Source organism: Trichosurus vulpecula, chromosome 3 (assembly GCF_011100635.1).
Source record: "Trichosurus vulpecula isolate mTriVul1 chromosome 3, mTriVul1.pri, whole genome shotgun sequence".
NCBI classification, from domain to species: Eukaryota; Metazoa; Chordata; class Mammalia; order Diprotodontia; family Phalangeridae; genus Trichosurus; species Trichosurus vulpecula.
This window is the reverse complement of record NC_050575.1, coordinates 118,225,936-118,253,067: the sequence shown is the minus strand read 5'-3', so window position 1 is coordinate 118,253,067 and position 27,132 is coordinate 118,225,936. Positions and strand designations below refer to the sequence as shown.

The 27,132-nt window shown below is 39.2% G+C and overlaps 1 protein-coding gene across 1 annotated transcript in view; it reads left to right on the top strand.

Annotated features, from left to right (window-relative positions):
- ASTN2 (astrotactin 2) overlaps positions 1-27,132 on the top strand; it is a 1,142,502-nt gene that overhangs the window by 882,982 nt on the left and 232,388 nt on the right. The window lies entirely within an intron of this gene.

Genomic DNA, 27,132 nt, shown 5'->3' with positions numbered 1-27,132 from the left:
AGATCATTTAGCCTCACAGTGTCCTGGTTAGCTCTCTGAAATTCTACGATGCAAAAGCAGCTGGTGATCTGCAGTGGTAGAAGGAGGATACCTCACAAGTCATTCCCTATACCTGTGAAATCACAGGTCCAGACTGAAACATGGACAAAAGCCCTCTAGCCTATGTTTTATCACCTGTACCCCTGCCCGTTGTGGGGGAGGGGCAATAACAGCACTATGTCTTTAAAGTAATACTGAGGCATATGAGGGAATCTCATCAAAGCAAGACCAGGGTAAAGGGGGCATCTAGCATAGAATGTATAGAATAGAATGAATAAGGGTTTGATGACAACCAGCAATAGAAAACCCAGATTCAAATCCTGCTTCTGCTACAACTACACATGTGACCTGGGGCAAGTTACAACCTCTCTGCACCTCAGTTTCCTCACAGGAGGGAATTGGACTAGATTAGAGTTTGAGAAACTATGACCTGTTTTTATATGGCCCACAAGCTAAGAATGGTGTTTATAATTTAAAAATAATAAAATTTTTAAAAAGGCAAAACACTTTTCTTAGCTCACAGGCTGTACATGGTTGTTACTCTGAATTCGAACTGTTGGTCACTTCCCTAAAGCCCTATCTCTGTTTAGAATCAAATGTAAACTTATGTCTGGAACCTAAGAAGGTGGGTGAAATCTTTGTATAAGGGCTTGTGGTACCTCTTTGTAGTCTTGGAATTTGCCATGTGCACCTCTACCAATCTGCACAATGAGTAACTTCTACTGCCCATGCAGTGAGGATATTCTTTTCATTCCCCTATCACTTATGTCCTGAAAACTTCTCTGGACCCTCTTTGAATGTGACTAAGGAGGGTCTATGCCATGATAGCCTTTGGGCTTCCATCTCTACCAGTCCAGTATTAGAAAAGGAAAGGATTTCTTTCTCACTCTCTAACTACCATCTCTCTGTTTTTTTTTAAATTGCTTCGTCTATGATTGGGAAGAAACTGGTCAAGAGAAGTTTGTAGAGTAGAGTTGGCCAGGGAGGGAAGTAGAGCCCAGAGCAAGGATGCTATTGAAGGCCAAGTTGGCTGACAATGGGTACGCCCAGATCATGAAGATTGTTAAATGGAATTGGCTAGTGAAGAGGAGACTTATGTCTGTATTGCTTCCACCAAGCAATCCTGTCCCAGAGTTGTAATTGGGAGTTGGCATTTGTTCTGCTGTGTTTGAGTCTGTTATTCTTTCAAAGCCTATCCTCTTTTCTGTCTCTGATTCTCCCTCTCTGCCTCTTCATATTTCTGTCTCTGTCGCTCTCTTTCTCCCTCCCTCTTACTTCCTCTCTCACTTAATTTTTCTTCCCCTCTGCTCCTCCTCCTCCTCCTTTTTTCATTCCTCCTTTCTCCACTCAATCTTTTCAGGAATGTGAAAATGGGATGACAAAACGACACTGTTGACTTGTAGGCAACAGGTCAATATTAACGGAAGACATATAGAAGAAAAGATTAAAGAAGAAATAGAGTGTCTTCTTCTCCCTGCTTTATCTCCCTACTGCCCTAGGCATCCTAGTCTATAATGATCTCTTCCTTCTTCAAATTCATACCTCTTACTTTTGGTATCATTTAATTAGCAATCCTACTCTTCCTTGTGGCATCTCCTGTTTTGTTATCTTCAATTGCTATTTAATATCATGGCTTTTCTTTGTAGGTACATTCTGAGTTCCTAGCAGACAGGGAGAAGATCATGCATGTTTTAATTCCCTATGCCTCTAGGACCTAGTAGAGTTCTTGGCACATTGTAAGTAGTAGTCTCATAAAAATGGATTGATTGACAATACCCCATCTATTTATCCATATCCCACCAAATATAAACTGATTATCCTATTTTTTTCCAGCACAACTACGGTGTTCCCAGTAGAGATAATTATTTCATGAGACAGCAGTGGCAGTGAGGGTAAGGGAGACAGGAAAGGAGAGGGGAGGTGGGGGAAGAAAACTGAGATAGCATTACTGTGCTCTGAGTCACTGAGGTGCATAAGTGAAGTCATCATTGACTATTCCCTTGCATTTATGGCCACATTTCCAATTAGTTGTCATTTCCAACTCAACAACATTGCTCATATCAATCCATTTCTCTCCACTCCCATGGCCACCACCTTAGTTCAGGGCCTCATCAGCTCTTGCCTGGGTTATTTTAATAACTTTCTAATTGGCCTCACTTCTAGTCTTTCCTCTTTTCAATCTGTCTTCCACATAGCTAACAAAATAATCTTTTTAAGGCACAGGGCTGGTCTTATTCAAAACATTTCTGTGGTTCCCTCTTGTTTCTAGAATGAAATTAAAACTCTTCAGCTCATTACAGTCTAGTACCTTTTCCAGGCTTATTTTCTGTCACTCCCCTTCAGACACACTCTGTTTCAACCAAACTGGGCTGAGTTCCCTGAATTCAGCATTCTCTCTTCTGGGTACAGTATTTGCCATAGAAGTCCCCAATGCCTAGGATACACTCAGTTTTTATCCCTGCTTTTCAGCATCCTTTTTTGCTTCAAGCATCAGTTCAGGTGACACTTCCTCTACCAGGCCTCCTCTGATCTCCCATCTGAGAGTGCTTTCTCTCTTTTCAAATTCCTCTTTTTTTTCAACTTAGTAACATGCAAGTGATATCTTCCAGTGGACTATAAGTTGTTGGAAGATAGGAGACTGTTTTGTTCTTGTCTTGATGTCCCCAGTACCTTGCACAGTGACTTGTACACAATTGTTGCTTCATCATTATTTGAGTAATTGATTTTAAAGGGGTAAGGGTAGAAAGGAGGGGAGGAAGAGAGGGAGGGAAATAGAGAAAGAGTGAGAGAGAAGTGGGGGGAAGAGGAGAAAGAAAACAAAATAACAAGCAAAAGAGCTTGTTTTGGGCAGAGACTCCAGATTGCTCACACATTTGGTCAGGTGAGGCCAGAGCAGGAAAACATGGGGTTTCTCCTTTGATCTCTCTGGATTTCTGCCGGGCAGCCCTAGAACAGCACTGGAATTATTTATTTATTCTTTTTTTTCCTCTTTTTTTTTTAAATTTATGGCTGCCATCTGTTTGACACCCTATTGAATTGGCTGCTAAAATGCTGTCCCCTCCCTGCTTCCACTCCCCAATTCCTGCCCCTTCATTCAACCCCATCTCTGTTCTTCTAGAGGAGGCCTTGTGCTTGTTTCAGGGCTTGAATAGGAAGCCAAACCTGAACTGAAGACTTATCACGTTCCAGTTGTTTTGACCAGAAATGGCCCTTCTTAATGATGATGATTTTTTTTTCTTGTGCTAATCATCTGTCACCCATATGAAAAACAGTCCTTGGACCTTAGGTTCTACCATGTTTCCTCACCAGAAGAATCAGAAGGAATGGCATCTTTGAACTCAGCCTAGGGTGATTACGGCAGTCTTCACTGAATGAGGGTAAAAAGGTTGGGTGGAGATGGGACTTAATTTTGCTAAAGGCTAGCTAGGAGGCAGATGGGGTGCTCTGGGAGCTTAGAGGAATGATAAGGTTGGAGCCCAGAGGAGCCACTAGGTCACACACCCTCAAAGGAGACACAGGACACAGATGGATCTCAAGTGAAGTGGGATCATATGCATTGCCAGAGGGAGAGGAGAAAGCAGATGGTCACTTATGTGGAATGGAATAGGTGGGGGATGGAAGCTGTCTTCCTTTCTGGCCCTGGGGTGGACTTTTCTAATGAAACACTCAGCCTTAGGGCCAAATGCTTATTCTTTCCCATTACATCTTTGGAGGACTCAAGGAATCTTGGAGTAGAAAAGGACTGTTAGATTATCTAGTCTACCCCCTCATTTTACAGATGAGAAAACAAAGTTTTAAAGAACATGGGGGAAAATCAGGTGTAATGTAGAAGACATGGGTTTAGGTGCTGACTCTGCTATTTACTACCTGTGTGGCTTTGGGCAAGTCATTTAACCTCTCTGGGCATCAGTTTCCTTATCTTTAAAATCAGGGGGTTATATTAAACCACCTCCGAGATCCCTTCCAGTTTTCAACGTATGACAGAATCATTCCAAGGATCGTCTTATTCAAGGCCATATACAATGAGCTTGTGGCAGAATCACAATGATAACACAGGTGTCCTGAATACCAGTCCAGGATTCTCTCCCAAACCCTCCTTGCCTCCCTCTTGGGCCTCTCTTGCTGGAATTTTCAATCAGCCTGTTTCCTTTTTTTTTCCTTTTGAATCATAGGCTCCTCTCTTCTACATGGGGATTCCTAACTCTAGCTTGTCTGCAGGCAGGGCTGATGGGTCCAAGGCAACCAAAGTCTGCTTCCTTCAAGGCAAACCAATTTTCTATTCTCTACTATCACCCATGCTATGGAAGACAGTAGCATCTGGATCTAGTCAATGGCCCTGGCCCCCTTTTTCCCCTGGCATCTGGGAAACTTTGCTCTTTCCCCTGGCTTGCCAATGATTTCTCTCTCTCTCTCTCTCTCTCTCTCTCTCTCTCTCTCTCTCTCTCTCTCTCTCTCTCTCTCTCTCTCTGTTACAGCAGGCATGATGAGTCTGCTGGCCTTGCCTATTCACTACTGAGCATCAGGCCCAGCTCAGGGGAAGCAAAGAGGACAAGATTGTCTTCAAGGGCAATCTCTTCTCTTTTCTTTTCCCTGCCTTCGTCCCCCCAAACACATAGCCTGCTATTCTCCCAACCCCCAGGCTTCTATTCGATTTTAAAGGACACATTCTTGGGTCCCCGTCTTGAGACCATCTGAAGTTAATAGGGCTGCTCCGGAGGTGAACTTGTGTGAGAAACAAGCCACAGTTTCAACACATCAGGCGGGCGGCAGAGAAGATGATGGTGGAGCAATTCCATCCAAACTGTTTATTAAAACTTGTGGAAATTACTCATAGCTCTGTGCGCGACAGCTTTGGAGCAGATCAGTGCTCTTTTTTTGAAGGCACATGGGGCCCTCTCTGTCTGCCTGCTGTTGGACCAGCCACAGAGTGATGTCATAGGAGACTCAGGCTCTAAGCTTGGAGAGAGGCAGAGGGAGGGAGCTGGGGAGGGAGGGGGAGCAGGAGAGGGAAATGTGTTTTACAGGGTGAAGTACACACTGGAATGACTGTGAACATCTGGAACTGATATTAGGAGGTTTGGAAAATGTTTTCTGTCACTCCAGCGCTCTTCAGGCGAGAGAGTTTGAAAGTTAAGGGCCTCTAAAGGAAAACTGTGCTTCGAGGGTCTTATTCTCTTGGCTCTCCATGCCACCCAGTCTGCATCTCTCTCACCTCCTGACAGTCTGATATATTCCAAGGGCTACAGCCTGGGAGGGTCCTTGACAGTGAGGGATGTTTGACACTGGAATGGGGGTTGAAGGAGGCTGGGTAATATCCAACTCTGGGTAGTCTTTAAAAAAATAGGAGAGCGTGTCTTCTTCCCTTGGTGAGGGATGGGGTATCGGTGGCTCAGAGTGGGCTGGCTTGAAGCCAGGGGTATATAGGAGTTGACCTCTCAACATATAGGAGTGGGCATAAAGGAGTGACTTGTAGCACTAAGTTCCATGCCTTGTCTTTGGCTGGGGGTGAACTGGCCTGAAACTAGGGGGATTTAGGGATTGAATTCTTGGTTTATGTGTAGTATGAAGCTCCAGGCGGCATCTTTGTTAAGTCCTCTTGATCTCTTGGTGAGGTTGCTGGCATGGAGTAGTGGAGAGATAGCTAGAGGTCAGTAAGGGAAAGAACAGAAGGGGGCTGGAGAATGCAGCATTAGACCTTGGCCTAGACATGGAACAGTGATCTGTCTCCTGTCCCAAAGGATAGCTCTGGCCTGTTAAAATTGAAAGCTTGGGTGGCAGCTTTCAGATCTAGGGAAATTGTCCAAAGCATGTGGATTTTAGGAAATACGTTGAGAACTTGACTCAATTTCTGAGGAGGACAAGCAAGATAAGGAGACTGAAGCAGTTAAAGAAATTGGAGGTGTTAAGCCTATAGAAGAGAAGACTTAGGGGAGAAGTAATTTCTGTCTTTCAATTATTTGAATGAGCGTGAAGTAGCAGAAAGGTTCGGCTTGTGCTATTTGGCTCCAGAGATTATAACTCAACAAAGCAACATGGCCAAGTAGATAGGGCACTGATGTTGGAGTCAGGAAGATGTGAATTCCAATCCTGCCTCAGATACTTCCCTGCTGTGTGTTCCTGGGCAATTTACTTAATGTCTCTGTGCTTCAATTTTCTTATCTCTAAAACTGAAGAGGGGGGTGATTATTGGATTCAATGACCTATAAGTTCAATTCCTGTTCAAAATCTCTCGTCCTATAAACTATAGGAAGTCAGATTAGACTCCTTATGAGGAAAAACAAAAACAAAAACTTCTTAACAATTAGAGCTATCCAAAAGTGGAGTTCCCTTGAGTGTTTGTGAATTTGCTATCACTGGAAGCCTTGTTATAGAGGATGTTATAGAAAAGATTCCTTTCTAGCTCCTGATCCCTATGACCTTTGAGATCCCAAGTCTATTATTGCATCCCTTGTTGTCCCAAAATATTACTCATCTAATCCTAGGTAGAAAATTTCTTCAGTGGTTGCTATTATAGATATACTTGGTGGCACAGTGGCTAGAACACTGGAGATACAAATACAATGAAAAAAAAGCTAGTCCCTGATCTTGAGGAGCTTATACTCTAATGGGAGAAGAAGAAACATAAAAGGGGAACTTGAAGGGAGCAGGCATATAGGCAGCTGCATGGGAGGCTTGTAACTGGAAAGTGAAAGTGATGTGGAGGCTTGATTCTTAAAAGAGAAAGCAGAAAGTCCACCTATCAGAACTCAGCCTACAAGGGGCATGGTTAATGGTTCTGGCCTGAGAGCAGTAACAATGATGGCTATAATGCAGGCATCATGGTATAAAGATGTCCAGGTTTTATCTTATTTTGGTCCTGTCCAGTTGATGAAAATTATTCATCTTTTTCCTTCTAATGATCAGATCAGTAGATACCATTTTGATTATACTCTTAGGTTAGCAAAGGGTTTTTCTCCCACCAATATCAAGAAGTACTATTCTAATAAGTGTTGTGATCCTCATTTTATAGATGAGGAATTTGGGGCTCAGAGAAGGTTAAGTGATTTGTTCATAGTCATGCAGCTAGGAAGTGGCAGAGCCTGGATTCAAATCCAGGTCTTCTGGCTGTAAGAAAAAAAATGGACTAGCAAAGTGTGTGAAGAGTAGTAATGTGAAATCTATCTGTAAAGTAGGTTGGAGCCAGATTATAAAGGACTTTAAAAGCCAAATTATTTGTAATTAATCCCAGAGGCATAAGAGTTTACTGAAGCCTTTAGAACAGGGGATTAATGTGGTCAGAAAATCATTTTGGTTAACTGTGTAGAAGATAGATTAGAAAGGGGAGAAAGTGGGAGCAGGGAGACTAATTAGGAAGCTTTCAAAATCATCTGGGGAGAGATGATAAGGGCAAAAACTAAGGAAAAGGCTGTGTGAATAGAGAAAAGGAAATGACTAGAAGAAATGTTGTGAAGGTAGAATTGACAAGTCAAGTCAACAGCCATGTGTTAATTGTACCAGGTACTGTGCTAAGAGCTAAGGATACAACGAAAGGCAAAAGGACATTCCCTGCTTTCAAGGAGCTCACAGTCTAAGGGGGAAATGATACACAAACAAATACATACAAACCAGATACATAGAGGATAAACTGGAGATGATCATAGAAAGAAGGCACTAAGGGGGATAAAGGAGGAGGCTAATTCCATGACTGTTTGTAGAAGGTGAGATTTTAGCTCAGACTTAAAGGAAACTAGGGAAGCCAGCAGGTGGAGATGTGGATCCAGAGTTCAGCATGGGGGACAGCCAGCGAAAATGCAGTTGGGAAGTGCAGTGTCTTATTTGAGGAATACCAAAGAAACTATTGTCTCTGGATCTCCAAATACATGGAGGGGAGCATGTATAAGTGACTGGAAAAGGGTGATATTATGAAGGGGTTTAAGAATCAAACAGAGGAATTTATATTTGATCCTGAAGGTAATAGGAAATGACTAGAATTGATTGATTTAGAGAGGGGGTAAGTTAGCTTGGTCAAACCTGCACTTTAAGTATATGAATTTGGCAACTGAATGGAAGTACAGGTGTGAAGTGATGAGAGCCTATGCCAGGGAGATGGCAGTGTCTGAGGAGAGAAGGAAGAGTGCTTGAAAGATGTTATGAAGGTAAAAATTACAGGACCTGACAACTGACTGGATATAGGCAATGAAAGAAAGTAAAGAGCTGAGTATGACACCTAACTTGTAAACCTGGGGTAACTGGGAGGATGATACCCTTGAGAGTAATAGAAAAATTGGGAAAAGGAAAAGGCTTGGAGAGAAGGATAATGAGTAAAATTGTGAACATGTTGAATTTAAGATGTCTATGAGATATCCAGTTAGAGAGGTCCAATAGGCAGCTGGAGATATAAGATTGGAGGTCAGGTGAGAAGTCAAGGTTTGATAAATAGATCTGAGAATCACCTGCTTAGTGATTGAATCCATGGGAGCTGATGAGATCACCAAGTGAAATAGTAGAGAGGGTGAAGATATGAACTTTGCGGGGATACTTACAGTTAGTGGCCATGACTTGGATGAAAATGCAGTAAAGGAGAATGAAAAAGAGCAGAGAGATAGGAAGAAAACAAGGAAAAGCCGCATTGTGAAAACTTAGAGGAGAGTGAATGACAACATTAAAGGCTACAGAGAGGTCACAAAGGATGAAGACTGAGAACAAGTCATTGTATTTGGTGATTAAGAGGTCATAGGTAGCTTTGGAGAGAGAAGTTTTGGTTGAACGATGAGATCAGAAGCAAGACTAGAGAATTAAGAGGAGATTGAGAAGAAAGGACATGGAGGTAACAATTGCAGACAAGTATTGGCAACTGATTGTATGTGGGGGTTGTAGGAGACGGAAAAATCAAGGATGATTCCAAGGTTGCAAACCTAAGTGTTACAAAGGATGGAGACACCATGAACAGAAATAGAAAAGTTTGGAGGAGGAATGGGTTTTTGGGAAAAAAAAAAGATAAGTTATTTTGGATACATTGAAGAGATTATGTTGAAGTTGAGATTATGTTGAAGTTGAGATTCTTTTAAGATGTGCAGAAGACATATACAGCAGGCAGTTGGTGATTAGGGAATTGAAAACAATGGAAATATTATTGGCTGGATATATAGATTTGGGAGAGGACCACATAGACATGATAATTGAACCATAGAAGTTAATCTGAGACTAGCTGAAGGAGAGCATATAGCAACATAAACCTCCAGGCTGTTGCCAATCATCTCGACTTTTGTCCTGCCACTAGATTCAATGACTCTGAAAGAAAGAGTGAGGCTGACAACTTTGTGTAACTCTGCCCCACTTAAATCTAATTCATTCAAAAGTTGAGACATCACCAATCATCCACTATTTTACCCCAATATCATGATGTCATTGGTCTTCAAAACTAAGGATGAAGGAATGAATTTACAAGTATTTGTTAGCCACCTACTAAATGCCCTAAGGTCCTATTCTAATCATTATGAAATATATAATATAAGGTGTACTCCCTGATCTCAAATATGTGACATACTAGTAGAAGAAACAAAAAATACACAGTTAAAATCACTAATGAGATAGGGAAAATATCAACTGTACCACATTCTTCAAGTCTTCAAGACTTGCTGATAGAGGAAGAATGGAATGGTTTTGCATGTGATGTGACAGTCAGGACTATATCTCTTGGGTAGGGTATTGTATGGAGGTTCAGTTCAATTCAATTCAATAAACATTCATAAAGCTCCTATTATGATCCAGGCATTGTGCTAAGCATTGGAGATACAAATAATAATAAGAAAGACAGTTCCTGCCCTCAAAGAGCTTACAGCCTAATATGGGAAAGCAATACATAAAAAGGAAGCTGAAATGTGGGGGTGGTGGCGAGGGAGGGCACCCAAGGGGATGATGTTCATGGAGTCTTGAAACCAGTCAGAGCCACTGGATGGAAAATAAAAAAGTTATCTGGAAAGTACTGAATCCTCTATGAAGAAGGCTTTGGGAGTAGTTTACTGCTATACCCTCCAGTCCTACTATCAGAGGGGAGAGGCAACTGATGGAGATGATAAGGTATTTAGCATCAAAAGCTGAGCCAGCTTGCTTGGTAATAAGATTTCAAGTCATTTTAGGAGGTGATGGGATTCTAAATGTTGGAAAAGATTGCTCATGAGAGTCCAAAGGAGCAAGACTATTTCTAAATGGTGAGAAAAGGAAGGATGATGATGATGTTCATGCAGTACTTTAAAGTTTGCCAAACATTATAGGTATACATGTCTGTATATGTATATGTATATATACACATACATATACACATGCACTCATGTATAAATATGCATACACGCATATGATTACATATATACTATTTATAATTCCATGCTATTATCCATATATGGATATATAATCAATGTGTGATAGATTATTATTGTTTATATTTAATTTGAAGTAAATATATTTATATTTACCATGCAGTAATATTAATAATATATAATTAAAACACACACTATCTCTTTTGAACCTCACAACAACCCTTCATGGTAGGTACTACTGAAATTGTTATCCCTATTTTATAGATGAATTAACTCCTTGTAATATAAAAGATGATATTTTTTCTCACAGTTTGAACGAGAAAGTGAAAAGTCTCAGAGGGGTTAAAAGACTTGCTCAAAAGCCACAGTGCTGGGAAATGTTAAGAGACTCAAGTCTTCCTAATACTTAGTTAAGCGCTCTATCCACTGTGCCAGTTTGCCTCTCTAAGGACTTTATGGGGGGAAAAAAGCATTTGAATTGGGACTTGAAGAATTAGTAGGATTAGGGTAAGAGTTAGGTGGAGAGTGGGAAGGGAGGTTTTCGTTGAAAATATGTGACTAACCCACACACAATGCAAAACAAAAATATTTCATCAATTGCTAATATTGAAGATAAATTGCTTTATTTTTTAAATTAATTGCTAAATCTTTTAAATTCTTTTAGTTTTATAGGAATAAGCACCATAAGAACCAAAGAACTCTAGAATCTCAGAATTAAAACAGACTTCAGGAATCATTTAGGTTAATCCTGCCCAACCCATCCTAAAAAAAAAATAGAACAACAGCAGCAGAAACAACAACAAAACCTTGTACTTGACTCCACTGTCCCTTCAACTTATTTTCTAGTATCTCTAACTTTTTGTACCAAATTCCCCCTCCTGCCCCGCAAAAAAAAAAATTAAAAAAATTTAAAAATCAGGATATACTCATTTGCCTCCATTTTTTTTCTAGCTCCTTTTATGCAGTCCTCACCTCTTGCAATATGGTTTCTAATCTTATCACTTTATTGAAACTGCTTGCTCCAAGTTTACCAAAGATCTCTTTATTTGCCAAATTCAAAGGCCTTTTTTCAGTCCTCATATTTCTAGATCCTTATTCAGTATTTTTGACCATACCCTTTTCCTGTATTTTCTCTCTTCCTTGGGTCTTTGTGACACAGCTCTCCAATGGCGCTAATTCTCAGACTCATGATCCATGTCCCAGCCTCTAATCATGAGGTGTCCCTCAAGGTTCTGTCCTAGATCCTCTTCACTTATCTATTCTTTCTCTCTATTCTTCCTTCCTTCCTTCTCCTCCTCCTCCCCTTCTTCTTTTTTTTTCTCTCTCTTTGCTCCTTAAGTCTTTCTTTCTTCCTCCCTCCCTCCCTTCTTTATTTCTTTCCTCCTTCCTTCCCCCTCTCTTTCTTTCTCTCTTTCCTTCCTTCTTTCCTCCCTCTTTCCTTCTCTATCTCTTCTCCTTCAATTCTTCCTTCCTTCCTCCCTCCCTCCTTCCTTTCTTTCTTTCCTCCTTCCCTCCCCATCTCTCTTTCTTTCTCTCCTTCTTCCTTCCTTCCTTCTTTCCTCCCTTCTTCCCCCCTCTCTCTTTCTCTCTCTCCCCTTCACTTTCTTCTTTTCTCCCTCTCTCTCTGAATAATCTTATCAACTCTCACAGGTTCAAATATCATTCCTCTGCAGATCAATGTATTTGGTCCTAGTGTCTCCCATGAGATTCAGAAACAAATTATTAAATGTCCATTGAATGTTTCCAGCTGGATATCTCACAGTAATCTCAAAGTCAATATATCCAATATATAATTTGTTATCTTTTTTCTTAAATCTTCTTCCCTTCCTAACTTCCCATTTCTGTTGAGGGCATTACTATTTTTTCCAGTTAACCAGGATACCTAACTGGGAGTCCATCTCACATCTTCCTTCTTCCTTTTCTTCCCTGACTATTCAATCCTTGCCAAATCTTGTTCATTCAACTTCCATGATGTCTTTCACAGCTCTTCTCCTTTCTCCTTTTACTATTCCTTTCATCACACCTTATCAATATTCTTCTAATTCTCCTTCCTTTAACTAGCCTCTCCCTTCTCCAATCCATCCTTCCCTGTTCTCAAACTGATATTTGTAAAACACAGGCCTCTTTTCTCTCATTAGTTAGTTCCTCCCAGAATCTCTATTTTGAGGAAGGGCCCAGACCAGCTATGTTTCACTCTCCAGATTTTGTTGCCCCATCCTCTTATCCACGCCTTCCCAACCCCACTCCACCCACACTTTTTAGTACTTAGCACATTGCCTGTCAGATAGTAAGGCTTAATAAATGCTTGTTGACTTGGCTTGATAATCCCTTACTCGAAAAGATCCTCTTTTGCCTCTAGGATAAGATATAAGTTCTTCTGTCTGACATTTAAAGCACAATATGATTCCAGGCTATTTATTTATTGACCATTACTCCCCTTCATGAAATCTGTTTTAGTTATATTGGCCTACTTGCTTTTACTCATATATGCCATCCTCATCACATTTGATATCTGGTGGTGCAGCGGCATGGTGTCCAAAATTGGGCATGGAGTTAGGAAGACCTGAGTTCAAATCTAGCTTCGTACAATTATTAACTGTGGGACCCTGGGAGAATCACTCAACATCCTTCTGCCTCAATTTCCTCAATTATAAAATGGGGGGTTTCTATTTCAGAGAGTTGTAAACTACCTCACAGGGTTGTTGTAAGAATCGAAAGAGATGGTATTTGCGAAACCTTAGCACAGTGCCTGGCACATATTAAGTGCTTAATAAGCGATTTTTTTCCATCCCTTCCTTTTTACTTCCTTCTCATCTTTGCCTCTTAGAATCCCTAAGTATTTTCAAGGTTCAACTCAGGTGCCATCTACTACACACTGCCTGTCTGTAGTCTTTCCTCTACTCCTTTCCCCTCTCCTGGTCTTCTCCTTCCAAATAATTTTTATTTACTTTTTAAATGTTTTGTATTTTATGTTGCCCTTCCCAAAATATGTTGGGGTTTTTTTGGTTTGTTTTTTGAGGACATTAACTGTTTTTTTTTTCCTTTGTATCCTTAGTACCTAGCATAGTGCTTGGCCCAAGATAGGCACTTAATGAATGATTGTTGAATGAACCTATTCCTGGCTAGGAATCTCTTCTAGGAGATACCTGAGAAATGATTATTCAGTCTCCCCTTTGGGACATCAAGTGATGAAGAGCCCATTATATTCCTGGGTAACCCATTGTACTTTTGTCAACTTGAATTATTAGAAAGTGCTTCTTTATATTTGTCTTCCTGAGTCAGACCAACGATCCATTCAACTCAGGATGCATCTTCCTATGGGGTTGTAGAATGGTGCTATTCCCAGGCCTTTACCTACTGAGGTTAGGCATGTAGCAGGAATCCCTCTTCTTTGTTCTGAAACAAAGCCACTAGACATCTTTAATCCATGGATTTCTCTTAGTCCTTCTAGAAGATGTTTTATTTTGTTGACTTGTAGAATCTAGAGCAAGAGTTCTTAATGGTTAGGGTTTTTGTTGTTGCTGGGGTGTGTGTGCGTGTGTGTGTGTGTGTGTATGAAAGAGAGAGAGAGAGAGAGAGAGAGAGAGAGAGAGAGAGAGAGAGAGAGAGAGAGATGGAGCCTGTTAAACATATGAACCCTTCACAGAAGAATGTTTTTACATGCATAAAATTAAATACATAGGATTACAAAAGAAATCAATTATATTGAATAGAATTAACAAAATATTTAAAAACAAAAAACAAGTGCAAATAACATATATCTGTATGTTTCAGTCATGTCTGACTTCATTATCCCATTTGGGGTTTTCTTGGCAAAGATACCGAAGTGGTTTTCTATTTCCTTCTCTAGCTCATTTTACAGATGAGGAAACAGACAAACAGGATTTAAGTAACTTGCCCAGAGCTACACAGTAAGTGTCTGAGGCTGGATTTGAACTCAGGAAGATGAGTCTTCCTGGTTTTAGGCCAGGGACTCTATCCATTGTGGCACTTACCTGCCTGTATATCTGTATGTATATAGTAGTTATATACATATATGTATATATACATATACTACAATGTACTGCAGTATAAATACTGCAAAAGATACTTCAAGTATCTATAATGTCATCAGTGTGAGTAATTCTCTTATTTTCATTCCCTCTGAGCCTTAATAAATGCTCTTCATGAATTGTTGTGGCCTGTAATAACATCATCCTTTAGCCAACCTAGTGATGAGCTTCTCCAGAACTCTAGATTTACCTATCCCAGTTCTAGGACAACAGACATTCTATCCATCATCAGGTCTATGCTTCAGACCTGTTAATCTTAGTAGGTCCTATCAGGGCATATTCTTTACTGGCTGAGCTTTTGAAAGTTTGGGTCATTTTCCCACTCAAGAGTGTATCAAATCAAATCTTCAAACTGGACAACCAGAGTCCATACCTTAGTTCATGAGCTCCCAGGGACCATTCATCTTCATCTTTACCCCAGCCATTTTCTGCTCTGTTCCTGGCCCAGTTAGGGAGCATCCACACCTTTCCACCCCCTCCCCCCACCTCTTTCTCAAAGTATTGTAATCACCAATTGTAAACACCACTACCTTTGCCTCTGGAAAGAGGGTATTTGTGAAAAACCTCCATTGTTCCCCTTGCCACCTTTGTGACTTCCCAATCATTTGTCTGGTCACCGTTCCTTTATATGTATTTATATATATTATCTCCCTCATTAGAATGTAAACTCCTCATGGACAGGGATTATTTCACTTATGTATGTGTATTCCTAGGAAGGCAGATAGGCAGAATTGTGTAGTATAGTGGTTTCCAATGATTTTGTGTTCCACGAATTCCTTTCAACTATAACAACTACGAAAGTGTGTTGTGAATCTTCAGGGTAACATACTACTCAAACTCTTCTTTTAAATTTATTAAGTTCTTACAATAGCTCCTATAACCTTTTCCCCCAAAAGCTCCAAATTAAAATTTACACTGTACAATTGTAATTATAAAAAATTTTTACTTGTAATCATAAAAATGGTAAATATAAAATTAATAAATAATTTTGAATATTTTATGTGAGATATTCTGTAAGGATTAAAAGGAATAATCCACTAAGACCTCATATGCTTACTATTTTCAGCAAGACAGTATTAAATTTCTTTAATTTGGAAATACTGTTGAATATAAAGAACATTTTTAATGAACTAAGTTATAACCTGGAAGATGTTTAACAAAATATAATAACCATATCTAAACTTAATTTCTATTTTGGACTTTTTTATTTGAACAAAGGTTTTGGATATTTGGCTCAATGCTGGAGAAATACAGTCTCAAATCAGTTTGAGTTCATTTCTGTATTTAGATTGAAAATAAGAATAAAATGAAGATGCTTGCTCACGCAAATATGTGCTGGAATATTATAGGAAAAGTTTTAAAGTTCTCCTTCTTTGAGATGGAAATTCATTAAAAATATTAGTCACCTAGCTAACCAATGAAAATGAATAGCTAATTATGATATAAGATATTTACTTTTCTACTAGCTAGTGACAAGTGCTGTTGTAAGAGATGATTGTATCTGAAATTCAATTGCACATTTGCTTCATTTTAAAACAATATTTATATGTAAATTAGCCTTAGTAAAAAGAGAATTCTCTTCAGACATTACTTTCTTCTCCTTTACCACTGGCACATAGGCTATACTCTCAGAGAAACTCTACCAAATGATTTACCAATGTTGCCAACCAATCTATCTGAAAATCCATCAGATAGAAAATTAGTAGCATAAACAGAGAATAGGTACAAATTGGAAAATTGTCTTAATGTTACAGTATGAGAAAACTTAAGGTTTGTTTCTGCAGACTTTTTGTGGTGACTGAATTTCACCTAGCCCTTCTGTAAAATGGGGAAAATACCTGCCATGAACCTCAATGGTTGGTTCTTAATGTTGGATAGGGGATCCATGTGTCATGTGGTCTGTGATGGTTTCACAATGTCTTATTATGCACATAAACAACACTCATGGTTTACAAATAGACTGCCCTTTACACTGCAAGGATGCAAATGTTCATAACATCTTGATCACAAGTTGGCATAATTGATGAGGTATGATGACAAAGTACGGAGTGTGGAAATGAAGGAGCTACAGTGGTGCACTGCATTGAATACACATGCACCTGATCATCTATTGCGAATCTCCATGGTACCTTGAAAACAATTTGATGACAAGTTGATAAACTGCAAGAACGTGTCCTTAGTCAGAAGTAGTCATAGTTTGATGTAAATTGCTGTACAAACAATAAAATTAGTAATCAAATGATCATGATGGATTCAAATTGCTGTAGGAACAAAGCTATAATGCTTCAAACATTCGCATACTTGTTGTCACAGAAAAATACATACATACACATATATTTATATACATGCACATATATACATATATGTATTGTCAACCTAGCAGAGTTTGATCCAAGAAAGACAAACAAAATTAGATTGTCCAAGTGCATGTTTATTTTCCTCAAGCTGGCAGCATGCATATGAAGCTGACTGAGCCCGCTAAGGGAGTCAGCCTAGAACTGGACTCGATTTGGGGTTTGGGGTACCCAGTTTATATACCTTTTCAATAGGGGTTGGTATCACCCCATCGTTGTTTTATCTCCAGACAGAGGAAATCCCTCTTCTATAAGATACCCCGCTCCCCCCACCCCCCCCCCCCACCATACCAGACCACGCTCAGCCTTGGGTTATCTGGACAGTAGAATCTGTCTCCACTCAAGTCTGGGAAGAACACAATGGAGTTTCCATACTTTTGATTTAATCAGTTCAGGCTGGGGTTGGGGTTTGACCAGTATAAGGAGACTCAATGCAATCTCATTATAGGTAATGTCCTTCTGTAGAAGAAACTGAACTTTGGAAGAAGGGGGCTGGGAGGAAGTTCTGAATCTCCAAGATACTGATTATTAAGAAAAATCATTTTTCACAGTATGTATATATATATGTACACATATAATTTATAAATACATAGAGAGATCTTTGTGTGTTTATATATATACATATATGTGTATATATATTTACATACATATATATGTTGTGTGTTTGTCCTTCATTCTCAAAGAGGACCATGTCATCTGGAAAATGATGACATGAGTTGCACTTGACTTTGATTTGAGTGAGGGAAGGCTATGCAAAGTCACCAGCCTCACTTTCTTCTCCAGATATTTACCAGGATGACTCTGTGTGTATGTGTATGTATGTATATATATATATATATATATATATATATATATATATATATATATATATATATATATACATATACATATATATATACGTATACATATATATATACATATATATGTATATATATGTATATATACACAAACATACATACACACATATGATTGGATAACTATTTACTACTTAAAGTACCATTAAAGAATTTTTAGCACAACTCATTTGGACCATTGTCCACTAAATGGGTAACACTGGCACAGTGAATGAAAGGATCTCCTCAGAGCCAGGAAGACCTGGGTTCAAGTCCTGCTTCTGACATTTACTGGCTTATATGATCTTGGGCAAGTTATTTAATAACCTCCCAGTCCTAAATTTCAGAGAAAAAACTGACCTGCACTGATTGAAGGAGTTTCTTTACCTGGAATTCCCTTTACCAAAAAACCCACCAGTTTAGTCCCTATCTCTCTTCCTTATCTACAATGCCTGATACATAGTGCTCAATAAATGCTTTTCATTCTAGCATTCATTCATTTATTTATTCATTCAAGAAAGGAAAACAATACCCAATCTATTTAATATTGCGTGTGTTACTAAGTTTACATGCAAAGCACCTTGGGGTCTTTATCTGAAGCCTCTAATTTCTCCCATTAGACTTTCTTACCTGTGGCTGGTTTTGAGTGGCTCTATCCCCAGTCTGATCATAACATTTTTTTTCTGACTTCTATGGCTCAACCTTCTAATGAAAAGTTCAGTGGGTACTTTTGGTGACCAAAAAAAAAAAACTGTCTTTGAGGAGCCAGACATACTGGAAAAGCTGTAGCCCTTACACTCTTCTCATTTAAATGCTTTATGGGTCAATTTTGACTTTATTGGTTTGAGGGATCATAAAAAGGAGATATTCTGATGGAAAAGCAGGGGTGCCCATGGTACCTTGAACATCAAAGAAATTGCCTGCCCAGTAGAGACTCAGATCTCTTGGCATATTTCTGTGAATATTCAGGTAACTATAACAAACTGAGTTGATTAAAAAAAAAACCCTACCCTAGCTCGAGGTCATTTCTTAAGTATATATCTGTTTCCAGAAATCTTCAGATTCCAGGAATCATCAGATAAGTTAATGGATTTCACCCGGGGGAAATGAGTCTGAGGAATTTCAGGGCAGTTCATAGACTGGAGGATCAGAGGATTTAAAAGACATTGAAAATGTTTTTTTAAATGACATTGGAGATAGAAAAGACATTGAAGATCTACACCAACCTCTCTTTTTACAGGTGAGGAAACTGAGGTCCATAGTGGTGAACTGACTGGTCCATAGTCACACAAATAATAAGAGGCAAGGTTCAACAACATCCCTCTCCTCCACTGCCTGAAAGTGGCTGCCTTGGAATCCCTTTGATAACTTCTCCCTGAGAGAGTCAAGCTCTTTACTATTATTAGCATTTTATAGTCTATACAATTTTAGGAAAAAAAAACCAGAGTGGGAAAGAGTGTGTAAGTCACTTTGGCGCAGTATCAAAAACAATAAAGTTAGCATCAGAAGGCCTGGGTTTTAGTCCTTGTTTTACCATTGCCCAATTTACTTATTCTGAATGAACCTCGTCTAGTTCTTCTGAAAAATGGGAAAAATACTTGCCATGAATACCTCAAAGGTTGGTTCTAAATGTGGGATAAGGGATCCATGTATCAGGCAGAGATTAGACTAAAGTGCCATTAAGGTTCTTTCCAATTCTGAAATTCTCTGACTTGATAAGATAAGAAAATGTATATGAAGAAATGACTACAACAGTATAAATGAAGAGGATCATAATTTGGAATAACTTTACCAAATGTTTGGTCATGTTCTTCACTGCTTCCCAGAAAGAGAAGGAGCCAGAAGGACTTGGGTCAGATTACATGGGATGATGATGAAGAAGAAGATGAAAATGAACGTGTCAGTTACTGACTTGATCTAGATGCTGTTCATAGTCCCCCAATTCCCTGTTTGCTTCTCCCCTCACTGAGTCATTCTCTTTTTCTGTTGTTTCTACTACATTCCCTGCTCCCCTTCCCCCACCTTCCTATAAAGAAGAGTGTAGAAAGTGATCCTGTGTATAGGCCTGGAGCCATTGGGGATAAGACCAAGGAATCTGGCTCACCTGGTCTCATTTTCCCCAGGAAGAGCCCAATCACCCTGCATAGTTCCGGACTCACCTATCCCAGTGGGAAAAGGAGGAGGGTGGAGTCAATTGGGATAATAAATGCGGTAGGGTTATTAACCAACAATGAGGAAGAGATTATGTAATAGAGCAATTATGGGGCCTAATTTAATTGCACCTTAATCCATAATTGCCTTGCGTTGCTCCATCCTCTGACTCTCTTCCTAGTTGGCTCATATGCTTAAAAGACCAGTGGCAAAATGTAGAGCTCATAGGATTTTAGAATTGGAAGGGATGGTTATTTTATAGCCCAATCCCTCACTTTACAGCTGAGGAAACTGAGGCTGAATGTCTCACAGATAACTGGTTGAGTCAGGATTCAAATCCATGCCTTATAGCTAGCTTCAAATTCAATGTTGTTTCCCCTGTACCATGCTGCCTTCTTGTCATGCAAATCATCCACATGTTTCCTTAAAAGACTTCCAACATTTGAATGATATGCCATTGACTTCATTGGATTAGGCCACAAGGTTTCAAAAACTCTAATCCCAGTTTAAAGTTTCTAATGCTACTTGCATGTGGGTCATAATCCAGCTACTTATGGAGTGGTCAGAAAGCAACAAGAGTAGGGGCAGCTAGGTGGTACAGTGAATAGAGTATTGGCCCTGGAGTCAAGAGAATCTGAATTCAAATGTGGCCTCAGATACTTACTAGCTGTATGACTCTATAGGCAAGTCACTTAACCCTGACTGCCTCAAAAAAAAAAAGGCAACCAGAATGCTGACATGTGAACCTGATTCTGAGGTAAAATCTGGACAACTAATAAACATCTCTGCTAGAATGAAAAATGAAATCAAATTAGGGGTGGGCCTGTTTTTCAAATGTCTTTGGAAAGGGTTAGTAGAGTGCTAGGTTCTAACACTGGACCTATCCCTAATACTAACCAAAAAAAGAAACAAACAAAACAGACCTAATAAAGAGAGGAAAAAGGCCACATGCAAATTCATTTGAATGGAATCCTTTTTTAACAGTTTGAAAAAAAAAAGGCACAGAATAAACAGTGCTCTAAAGCACCATCCCACAAAAGTCATAGCCTTTGCTATGTGTCTTCAGGTTGATGGTTCATCCACTGAATGCAGGGGTTCTCTCTGTGTACCCACGATGAATCACAAAGTTCAGATTTACAGATGCAGTTGTTTCACAGCAACTGAACTCTTCCGTGGAATGCCAGGGAATGTAAAACAAGGAGAAATGGCATGATGGAAATTCAGTGTGTGGGGTCTACTCGAACAAAATAGAGTTGGATCCCAAATTGAATGGAATAAAATCTAAAACACACATATATGTGACCTTACAGGAAGGGGATTATCGAGCTTATGTAGGCATGTAATGTTCTCTCTTCTCAACCCAAAGTGCTTAATTTGGTATCTATCTTAGTGATTAAAAGTTATCATACGCTCAGCATTTCTCATACTTTGTTGATGATATTATAATCAGAATGATGAAATGATCATAATTTCTATCCTTTACATTTACATAATCTTGCACAGTTTACAAAGCTCTTTCACAAATATTCTCTCATTTTATAGGATCACATATTTAGAGATGGAAGGGACCTTAGAAGTCAGGTTAATTCAAGCTTCTCATTTCGTAGATAAGAAAACAGTGGCCAGAAAAATTAGGCAACTTGACTAAGATTACAAAAGTATCGAGTATCAGAGGCAGGATATAAATTTACAACCTTTGTTTCCGTAGTGCCATGCTATTCCTATGAGTTAGGCAGGACAGTTATTATCTCCATCTTATGAATTAAGAAACTGAAGTTGGTCAATGGTATATGATTTTCCCTGGCCTACAGAGACAAGTAATAGTACATGACTTGAGTCAACTTGGTGTTAGGATCCAGATTTCTTGACTTTGAGTTCAGCATTATGTTTCGAATTCCAACTCTAGATCTAGAGCCAACCACGTTTGGTTTTGTTTTGGTTTTGCCCAGTTGAAAGTCACCCATTTGCAAGAGTTAATTAAGATTGTAGAAAAACAAGGTAATCTATAAAGCAAACAAGCTTGTTCAGGGATCTAACCCACAACTTCAGTTTGGCAATGGAACACAGAAGTTATTTTGGGCAGGGAAAGTCAGAGAAAAGGTATTAAACTTGTTAGATCGACCCTGTCACTTTTTTTCTTTTGACTTCTAATAGAAGAATGGCATTTTTGTTCTTTCCCATATAACAGGATGTTTAGGTAATTTCGATTAACTTAGAGGTTGGTATATGGCCTCAGACTTCATCCATCAAGCCCAACATCCCTCCCTCAACAGCAGCCAACACCCAGTGTTTTGGAAGATGGGGAAAGAAGACGATACATCATGCCCTAAGGCATGAGATCTGATTTCCTTTTATCTTTACTTGCATAAGTACAGATGTTTTCACTGTCTGTAAATGTATCCAGCCCTTCTTTGGTCCAGCTACAATATCTGACTTGAGGACCTCCCTTGATTTCCTGAGGCTGATCGCCTGCTGGGTGGACAAGCATTTCCTTTGTTCCCTGACCCCAGAATTGCCTCCAGCTCCATTCTTCCAGTCTATGTATCATGGGCAACACATTTCTGTGTACACATCTGCCCTGTCCCAGATGTTTAGGCCATTTGCGAGGTAGGTATTAATCAACTCCTGCCTACATTTGACAAGTCTCCCACCTCAACAGCACCAACTTGATTCATGCTAGCTTTTTTAGGTTCTTCCTATTTCTTGCCTGTATTATCAGATCTTTTTAATTGTTTCTCTAGAGATACCTCATGCATGTCCCTTTTCCTGAGGGGTTTTTCTGATATGAATATTCAAAATAAAATATAACAAGTTTTTATTAAAGCGCCTACTTTATGCAGGTACCTAGGTTATGTGCCAAGGGAGATAGGAAGCTTAAGTGAGACATTGCACCTGCCCAGAAAGACTTTCCATTAGTAAGTAAGAGGATGAGAATCCAACTCAGATAACTACAACATACAGTATCATATGAGTAAATGTATTTAGACAGTTTCAAAAAAGTCATGACTAAATAGGAGATAGGAAAGGCTTCCTAGGGGAGGTAGCATTTAAGTTGGACTTTAAGAATGAATAGGATGTCAACAGGCAAAAAGGGGAAAGAAGGGCATTTCAAGTCTAATAAACAATGTGAAGAAAGGCACAGAAATAGGAAAATGTAGGGGCTGTTCAAGGGCCACAGAGAGGAGCTCAGTTTGACTAGAGTGTAGTATGTGTAGAGGGGCATAATAGGATTTAAGATTGGAGGGTTGTGGATCATGCCACATTGTAGAGGTCCTTGGATATAAGGAAAAGTTATTTGAACTGAATGTATTGGGTAGGCAATAGGGAGCTAATCAACTAACCAATGAGCATTTATTAAATAAATACATGACTAAGCACTGTGGCAAGTCCTGGGGATATAAAGATAAAGCAAAAAAAAAAAAGAATCTTTGCCCCCAAATAGCTTACATTCTAATGAGGGAGGCAACATATTTAAATCAGAATGTACAAGATAAATGCAGAATTGATGAAAAGTAACCTTAGAGGGGATAGCAGAATGGCAATCATAGCTGGGACCAGAATGTCCCCCTGGAGGATGGAATTTGAGCTAAGTCTTAAATAAAGCCAGGAATTTTAAAAGTTAAAAGTTGGGAAGAATAACATTCCAGCTTTGGGGAACAATCAGTGCAAAAGAATGGAGATTAAAGACTAAATGAATAATAATAATAAGAAAAGCTTTATTAAGAGCTCACTGCCAGATCCTTTGGTAAGCCCACAGTGACTTGCTTTCGAAATGGTCAGGAAATGACACAAAGTTCTGGTTCCAGACAAGATAAAGGAAAAACTTGCCTATCTGATCCCAGGTCAGATGAAAGGGTGATTAGGAGGATGTCCAGTATGCAGACAGTATGGTTTGGAAATGTTCAGGAATATTGTAAATAAGAAACAGCAAGTAATACAATACAACTGAATCATAGTGTAAATGGAGGGGAACAGAATATAGCATAATTGAAAAGGTGGGAATAAGCCAGGTTGTTAAAGACTTCAAATATCAAAAAAGGACTTTACATTTTATTTGGAAGTAATAGGGAGCCAGTGGAGTTTATTTAGTGGAGTAGCAATGTGGTCAAGCCTGCTTTTTAGGAAAATCGCTGATAGCTGAATGGAGGATGGATTGGAGTAGAGAGAGACTTGAGGCAGGGAGATCAATTAGAAGACTACATAGATACATTTTTCAGATATAGCCAAAGTGGGAATTTATTTTTTTGCCTATTTGTATCTGCCACAAGAATTTTCTTTTTTTTTTTCATTTTGAAGGAGGTAGAATGGACTTAGCAATATAGTTGCCAAAAGAAAAGAGGGTGATTGAAGCACTTTAAAAAATCATTGAAGACAACAGAGGGAAGGTCAGAAAGAAATGTTTTGCAGGACAGTTTTGAAACTCAAAATCATTATATATTTAAATGAAAAATTGAAATCTACATAATAGAAATTGATAGTTTCATGTATAATGCTATTTTTTCTCTGCTACTTTACATATGGAAATACTCGTTTTTATTGTTTGCTAAGTTCTGAATAAGAAGATTTTTAGAAATAAATGCTTGATAAATTTTAAATAAGAGAATGTTACTACAAAAACTCAAGCAAGAGATGATGAGAGTTTAAATTATGGCTCTATGAGTGGGGAGAAGGACATATGTACAGAAACTCTTGTAGAGAAAGGAATCATCAGATTAGGTAACTGGTTAGATATGTAAGGTGAGTCAGTGAGAAGAGTTGAAGATAACACTGAAATTTTGAACCTGAGTAATTGGAAGGATAACGGTTCCCTCAACTGCAATAAGGAAGTTCAGAAGAGGTAAGGCTTTAGGGGAAGTGATAATGTATTTTGTTTTGGATCTTGAAGAATTTGGGATGATTTCATTTACATCCTGTTGGACAATCCAGAATTGTCTAAGAGGCAGTTAGTAGTATCAGATGGGAGCTCGGGAGAGAGCCAAGGGCAGGATAAATAAATCTGGGAATATAAATAGACCTAATAATTGAACCTATGGGAGATGATATTAAGTAAGATAGTATAAATGGAAAATAGAAGAGGGTCCAGGACAGAGCTTTGGGAGATACCTGCAGAGGGAGTGATATGGAAGATGAATCAGTAGATGAGACTGAGGAGTGTTTAGAAAGGTAAAAGTTCTTGCAATGAGATGATAACTGAAACCAAGACTAGGTGAAATCTCCATGTGAGAGATTGTAAAGAGAAAAGATAAGACATTTCAGAACATAGCCTTGGGGAATGCTCATAGTTAGTAGACATGACTTGGAGGAAGATCCAGCCAAAAAAACTGAAAAAGAGTGACCAGACAGGTAGGAGAGAAGGAAGGTGGTTAATAGTGTCATTTACTACAAAGAAGTCAAAAAGAAAGAAGAGAAAGGAGAGGCCATTAGATTTGACACTTAAAAATAATCATTGCTAACTGTGGGTAGAGAAGTTTCGTTTGGATGATGAGGCTTCAAGGCACATTGCAGAGAATTTAGAAGAGATTGAGGAGAGAGGAAATGGAGGCACCAATTATGGATATCATTTTAAAGATTTGTTAAAAAAAAGAGGATGAGAAATATAGGACAATAGCTAGCAGTTATGATAGCATTGAGTGAGAAGTTTTTGTATGTTTTGTTTTTAGATGGGGGAGACTTGAGAGTATTTGTAGGCAGTAGGGAGAGAGCCAGCAGAGAGGGAGAGATTGAAAATTAAAAAGGGAATTATAGTGGGGGTAATTTGCTAGATGATAAGTGAGGACATCTGGTCAAGGATAGATATAAAGGGTTTGACATTGGCAAGCAAAAGGGCCATCTCATCATGAGAGACTGGAATAAAGGAAAAGATAGTGAGGGAGAATGTCAGACCGATATAAAATGAAAAGGAAAGGAGAAGAGGGAACTTTCAATGAATAGTCTCAATTTTTTCAGTGACAAAAAGGTTGAAGTTCTCAGTAGAGAATATATGTGGAACAAGCAGCATGGGAAGCTTGAGGAGAAAAGAAAATGTTTGGAACAATTGCTGGGTGAATTGGATAAGAAATCACTTTGGTAGGAGTAGTTCAGCCTTGCTAAAATGAGGGCCTAGTTGAGTTTAACTAGAATAAATTTGTAGTGGACTCAGAGAATAAAGTTTGATGATTTCCTCCAGTTCTGTTCAGCAGGACCTGATTAGGGGCCAAAGAAGTACGTGGTGGGAGTAATCAAGGGTTGGCAGTGCATGATTGGCACTGAGGAGGGACCAAGGGATTTAAGAGTAGAGAATAGTGCACAATGGAATTGCTTCACCAAGGGATTATAATTGGTTAGGAAAGAAAGGATAGTCAGAACGGGAGTGATGGCCTGGATTAGTACTGAGGAATCAAGGATTAGAAGTCATGGTGAGGATGGCTGGGGATGAGTAAGGCCTAGAGAGGGATGGAAAAATAAAAGATTGTGGTCCAATAAAGAAAATTCAGAGTTCTTGAACCTGAGAAGATTTGGGGGGGCAGCAGTGGGGGAGGAACAAAAATTTAGTTAGCATCTACTAAGGGTCAGGAACTGAGCAAAGTGTTTTGATCTTCATAACTCTGGGACGTTGGTGCTATTATTATCCCCATTTTATGGTTTGGGAAAACTGAGTAAGACAGAGGTTAAGTGATTTCCCCAGGTTCACAGAGTGTGTGTGTGTGTGTATGTGTGTGTGTGTGTGTGTGTGTGTGTGTGTGTATCTGAGACTGAATTTGAACACAGGTCTTCCTGTCTCTAGGCCCAACACTTAAACCACTGCACTACCTAAATGGACCTATAGAGCTGGAAGTGAAACAACTGTGGATGATGGCAAGATCACGATTGTGACCATCCCTGCATATGGTTGAGGTGAAGGGGAGGAAAAGGTCACGGGACATGAGTAGATTGAGACACTGGGAAGTTAGGGTATTTGAGGTAAGATTTCAGAGCAATATAATCAGATGAACATATTAGAAGGATTGTTCTGTAGTAGAGATGAAGGATAAATTGGAGGAAGAAGAAATGTGGAAAGACCTGTCATTAGGGTTCATTAGAGTCCACGCTATATGTTGGCAGTGGGGTCATCTCCCAAATTACCTGTAATCCTACCCTTAGACCTCTCTGCCTCCTCCCCCTTCCTTCTGGTTAGATCAAAATATGTACCTGTGGTTACTGGGCCTTACTTTCTTCATCCCATGGTTGACGAGTACATACTTGTTGATAGTAAAAACAGTCTTTTCGTTTCTTTGTTTTTGAGACAAGGGGTTAGGAAGAGTGAGCAATGACCTAGCATCATGGAAATTTAGTCACAGAAGGCTGTGTGCCTGAATTAAACATTTGTCATAATTCAAAGTTGCTAACACTCCCTTACCTAAAATGTCTTTGAAAAATAATTGGTTTAACA